The sequence below is a fragment of the Lygodium microphyllum genome, chromosome 25, assembly GCF_053477565.2.
Source record: "Lygodium microphyllum isolate KBCC chromosome 25, Lygodium_microphyllum_v1.1.10, whole genome shotgun sequence".
In the NCBI taxonomy this organism is placed as follows: Eukaryota; Viridiplantae; Streptophyta; class Polypodiopsida; order Schizaeales; family Lygodiaceae; genus Lygodium; species Lygodium microphyllum.
Window position 1 is genome coordinate 23,972,440 of NC_141159.1, and position 6,512 is coordinate 23,978,951.

Below are 6,512 nucleotides of genomic sequence, written 5' to 3' on the forward strand. Positions count from 1 at the left end.
CTTCTGTGCACAAATGCTGCTCCTTTGAAGAGGCCCAGGATGAAGAAAGTCTTAGAGATGCTCCTGGAGGCCAAGTTGCCAGCAGAAGCTCACTCTCCGAGGCCATAATCATGAATTAGACAGTTGTTTTTGGCAGTCTGTGGCACCGGCTTTTCTGGCATTTGGTGTATATTACCCACCTTCTATACTTACTTCGAAGTCCTTGGTAGGGAGGAGAGGGCAAACTGTGTTTTGAGATTGAAGAGCAGTTTGCTAACCATGACTACAGGACGTAAGACAGGTGAGATGACCTGCATATGAGTTACGTCGAGTGAGGATGGGACAAGCGACGCCAAGCATGAAAAGTGCAGCTTCTAAACGGATCGGAGGGGCTTCTTGGGCTGCAAGAGATGCCTGCAAGGCAATCCAAAGGATGCACACTTCATCCATCTTGCAGGATGATCGCTAGGTTTTGAAATAGAATTTACCGGTGATTTCTGACAGAGACAGCCATCTTATTGACTGCCATGCTTCTCAGCTCGAAAAACTTGAGCTAACCTGGTTAAATATGGGTACCTTGCTGCAACACTCAACCTCATAATGTCTAATATGAGAATGCTCACCTTCAGTTTTGGTGCGCTTGGAACAATGGCACACATCTGTCTTCTTTGTTTCTACATTACCTATAACAGGAGTTAAGGTGCAGAAAGAAATCTTCAAGTTAGATGATGGGATTCTTTTTCTGCAGTCCGTGCTCCTCCCGAAAGAAAGCAATCTTCAAGTCAGGTCAACAATGGGAAAATGCCATCTTCAGAGAGTCTATCAGAGACGGTTATGCGAACTGCAAACTAAATGGTGAAACGTAACAGATGATGTTATTGTATTCATCATAGTCTGAGGTCAAAATAACAGACCCAAAGGCAAAAGACAGGCTTGAGGGAGTGAGGTTAAGGGCATTTGCCATTAGATAACCGCACTATCACTGTACAGGCTGAAATGCTCTCAGCCTATTGCAAAGCTCCACACTGTAGATTCCAGTTGCTATGTTGGGTAGATCGATTAAGCTTGGAAGAATATGTTGATTATGTATCTCGATGTCAGTCAGCACTTCCTTGCTCAAATTGATGCACAAAGACTTCATCTTAGAATAGGCACCTGAGGTTGTAAGTGGATCAATCAAAAAGCCTTCATTATTGCTAGATACAAACTCATCAATTTCTGCCATATGTCTCCTACATCTTTTCATTGCAGCTATCTGGAAATAAGTCCACAGTGTTGACTGAGCTTCTAAAGAGAGAATATCATGAGGTAGTGTATAAAGCTGCACTGCTGGAATTACAGCTGGTGCAGTTTTACCAGAAATTGGCAGCAGAAACAGGGAAGGCTCCATGGCCAGTCCACCACTGCAGAAACAGAGATACATGGGCTTTTGGCTATGTGCTCTATGACTTTGGTCCTGAATTTACTGTGTTTGATGTTGACGGAGGAGAACCTCACACATGCATAATTGCTTCCATCAGTAATGACAAGCCTGCATTGGTATCATGTGTGGATGATGATAGGTTGCCATCCCTGAGTTGCGGGAAGGGCCGAGAAGTTTGATTGTGCCCAATCTAAAATACCACCATAGATGCCAGACTGTTTTACAATGGGTAGTTTTGTAAATTTGGTCTGTAAATGCTCGATCTGCTCATTGTAGTCATAGGGCCATGTTGAGAGACTAGAACTCAAGCTTATAGATTGATTACATAGACAGACACAGTGAGATTGATTGACTCCACTTCAGTTACCGACTGACTCTAATCGCTCCTACAATAATTGACATCATTGAAGTCACGATCCCCAGTGGGCACATCATTTCCCTGTGGCTCAGCAGGATTTTGTGTGGCATGCTTAGTAGGATGAATTGGACTAGTCTCTCCAATGACACCTTCTCGTAGTGCATGTTCCATTGCTTTTGCTTCTCCAACCTTCAAGCCTGTGCCACTGATGACAGCTGTTGTAAGGACAATGGCTCCTGAGATGACAGCCTGCTGCTTAACATGGAGATGATCTCTTTGGGCTATGAGCTGTGCATGAGGGCATAGTTGGGTTACTGCCTACAGCTTTGTTAGATTAACCAATATCAGCAGTGGTTTTGACATCCATTACATTAGGATTGGTGTTTATACTTGGAACTGGCCACTTTCATCATAGCTTTGTGAGCAGGGTTTAAATCTCCAGACTTGTTAAGTGAAGGAAAATTGACAGCCAAATTGAGCTACGAAATTGACTGAAGATTACAGATTTGGAGCCCAACACAAACATGGACAGGAACAACATATCTCTTGTTTGTAAAGTTTGGTACAAGAACCACAAGATACCTCTGCATTCTTGAGGATTTATGATTCATGATATTGCTATAGCTGACTTCTGTTATGCTTTGGAATATTTTGAAAGCAACTTGACTACAATGGCAGTAGCTAAGAACAATGGCTCCAGCTCTAGTGAACAACGTTGGCTTCAAATACATGCTAAAATGGACAAACTTGGACAAAGTTGGCTTCAAACACAGCCTAAAATGGACAAACTTGGACAAGATCAGCTTCAAATACAAGCTAATATTGACAAACTTGTAGCTTCGAATGAACAGTGTATTGCTCTTATAAAGGCATATATGGAAAAAATAGCAAGACCTGGACCAAATGCTTATGCTCATGGCCAGCATCAATATGCTGATGGTACACTTGGATCAAATGCTTATGCTTATGGACAACATGTATATGCTGAAGAGTATCATTCCATTGAACCTTGGCAGCAGAATGGTTATTATGGTCAACATGCTTATGCTTATGAGTATCCATCTCTTCAGCAACATAGTTCTTATGGATGTAACAGAAATGGTTATGCTTATCAGTACACTTCTAGCTTTGATCAACAGCAAGCAAGTGATTATGACCAATACAGTGGGATCAATGATCAAAGGCAACATGCTTATGTATATGAGCAGCAAATATCAGTAGAAGCAAATGTATATGCTCAACCTAACTGTTCCTCTAATGTGCAGCAGGGCTATTATCACCATATGCAGTATGGACAGCATGAGCAATATGGTTATGAGTATGGACAGCCATCTGTTGTACATGATGAGCATGGACAGCCATCTGTAGTACATGATGAGTATGGACAGCCATCTGTTATACATGAACAGCAGAATGACTATGAGCAGCATGTCAAAACTATCATAGAGCTGACCAATGTTGATGAACAGGTGTGTAAATTGCTATCTAAAGCTAAACGTGTTAGACACCTTACTAGTGATACAATACGGGAACTGCATGCAGCGGGCTTATGCTATCGTTGTGCTAAGCCACTATCTTGTAATCACCAAGCCACATGTAGGGCAAAGTCTGCCAAAATAATCTTGCTATTTGAATATTATGATGTAAATGATGAAGAACATCTTGTTGAAGACCATTTTGGTATGAGTCCACAACAAGAAGTTCAGTTCAAGAAGGCAGATTATGGACAGCATGTGGACTTGGAAGGCCATCATGCAATGGAGACTTTATTAGTGAGTACTATCATGATGATCATGTTTCCAGGAGTATTTGATTTCGATCTTATGAAAGTTGATCCTATGCATGGCAAAGATACAACTTTTCCTTTTGATCCGGGAGGCTACAGGCTGATTTTGACCTCCTGTATAGATTAGTACTACTATTGAGTATTAGGTAATCTTTTCTTTTATCCCTTGTAATGCTGTACAGAGTAGTACTCTGTTCTATCCATCTCCTTTTTAGCTTGTTTCTAGGTTTGTTTTTGAGGACAAAAACTTTTGGGAAGGGATGGATTGTAAGAAGTTGGAAATAGTTAAAATGTTGATAACATGCCATGTCACACTGACATTGGTATATAAGGAGATAAGTTGTAATTTTCCACATCTTTTGACATATCAATACAATTACAATCTTTCTCTCCCTTCTTGCTCCAAGCTTCCATGGCTTCTTCATCTTTCCTGTCTTTCTCTCTCCTCTGCAGTCTTTCTCTCTCCTCTTCTTCTCTCCCTAGTTCTCTCTCTGACAATAACTCTTCAATGGCCAACTTAGTAAACTTTATCATATTTCAACATCCTAGTTGTCATCTCATATACTTGTTTAATTTGTATAAAATTATAGGTTACTATGTGTACCTTTGATGTCAAGAAAAATGACTAGTTTTCTTTATAACCCTTATTTGTTTCATAACCCTATCTATACATGATGCCATAGTTCTTGGATTTTGAGTCCCTTCTCCTAAGCCATGGACTTTTTAAGTGTAGTGTTTCTATCTCCTCTAATCTTCTTTTTTATATTGTTGATATCTCAACCTCCTAGCTGGTGCACAAATCGGATGATATATGCGTGCATAGTGAACGCTTGGAAGGTCGCCAAGAACAAAGAACTCTACTAAAACTCATAAAGTAAGAAGAAGGTTCATACTACACTTCATGGAAATAATCATCAAACTGATTGAAAAAAGTGAGAACAATTTTTCCGTCATGTCGCCCATTAAAAGTACGGAATTTGAAATTTCTTTTACTTATCTTGACTTCTTTCCTAAGAGATTGTGCTTTGAGTGTCACATCGATTGTATGTCGAATAACATCTTCGAGTTACACTTCATCATGATCAACAGTGGATCATTGAAGAGTTGCCAATTGAGCTTGCAAATTTTGGCGTGCTCTTCATTCCTCTTGAAGTTGCATCATAATTAGGTCTAATTTTTATCCATAGTTGGCTCTAGTAAATCACCTTTGATTATAAAATCTTCCATGTTTTGATCGAACATCCTACAAAATCTCAAACAACCTCATACACTCGAAATCTCGTTAGAGGGATGAGCATAGCTCAAGTTTAGGTTTACAAGGCTTTCTTTTTTTTCTTTTAAATATTGCTTTTTGTGATCTTTCTTATTTTGGGGATACAATAATTGATGACGGTCTTCTTCCAAGCGAATACGTCTTTCATATTGTCTGTGTATGACAATCTGCTTGCTAGAAATTAACACTATGAACTTCCACTATGGAAAAGGTTGAAAATTGGAATCTTAAAGCTTTAATATGCTTAAGCTTTAAGCTTTATATAGAAAATCTTAATCATGAATTCAACGTGGAGGATGACGGCATGTTCTGACTGGAGTCGATGCCCTTTAGTACATGCCAATGCCGCTAGTACTTAAATTTTGAAGCTTAAACTTTTCTTAAGCTTATTAAGCTTATTAAACTTCAACTAAATAATCTTTCTTCATTGTTCTCTATTAACCAAAGAGACTTACAAAGGATCTTCAGAGGTGATCCTCCGCTTCCTGGGAGAGGTCCTTCACGATTTGACAGCACAGCATGGGGTTCTTCACCGCCAGCAGGAACACATTGGTATTGATAGTTCATCCCGAGACTGTCTGTAGCGCACGTTCATTCCAGGAGCTTCACCTTCGCGCAAGATGGTAAAGCGATTGGAAGCCCTTGATCTTAGCTTTTCTCTGATACCACTAGTGCACAAATCGAATGTTGTATGAACGCATAGTAAACGCCAAAAGGTCCCCAAGAACAAAGAACTCTACTAAAACTAATAAAGTAAGAATAAGATTTTACACGATATGAGGCAAAAAAGACAAATTGGATACAATCTCCTCCCATACCTTGTGTGAGCTCTCCACACAAGGCATGTATTTATAAATTTATTAATATCCAAGCTCAAAAATAGCCCAATTTTACAATTAGCATGCTTTAGCTTTTGTGTTTGCTTTTAGCTAAATAAAGAATAAAGAGGTTAGGCATCCCGAAAGTCGTGTTGTGCCCAAATACAATGTCCAATAATGAAATATTTAAATAGAGTGCATATGCACATACAAAATAATAAATGTTTGTCAAGTGCTTTAATAAATAAGCATGCCTAAATAAATATTAGTGCCACTCCTTTAATGATAAGGTGCACGCCCATCAAAAAATGATAATTTCTTCTAGGTAATCTGAATACATGAACATCATTGCCCAATGCTTCCCAACGCCACTGCTGCCTGCTCTACACATCAACTGAAGCATTCACAATTGTTAGAAAATAATAAAATTAAATCGATAAAAGTAAATACCTAGCAGTCTTCAGCTACAAAATAAATAAATAGGTTGAAACTCTGTCCTAACCTTAATTTAACACAAGTGCACTCTAAACTCATAAACGTCCATTAATTTAAATATGTATTTTATAGAATCACCTGCTATGGAATCACCCACGTGTACATTAAATTAATATGATGCCCGAAAAGGATAGGCATCCCCGTCAACTTCTCGCACAAGGAATCCACCTTGTGTACAAGCCCTGAAAAATAAATATAGTTTTATGGAATCCACCGTAAAACCTCAGGGAATCCACTGTGGAATAAAAACCTCACAAAATCCACCGTGGTCTCACAAAATCCACCGTGGAATATGCCTCTTGGCATCACTAGCAGTTGCATTACAATAAGTTAATGAAAATTCTATGGTTGTAGAATTCCCACACTTTGTTTGCAATTAT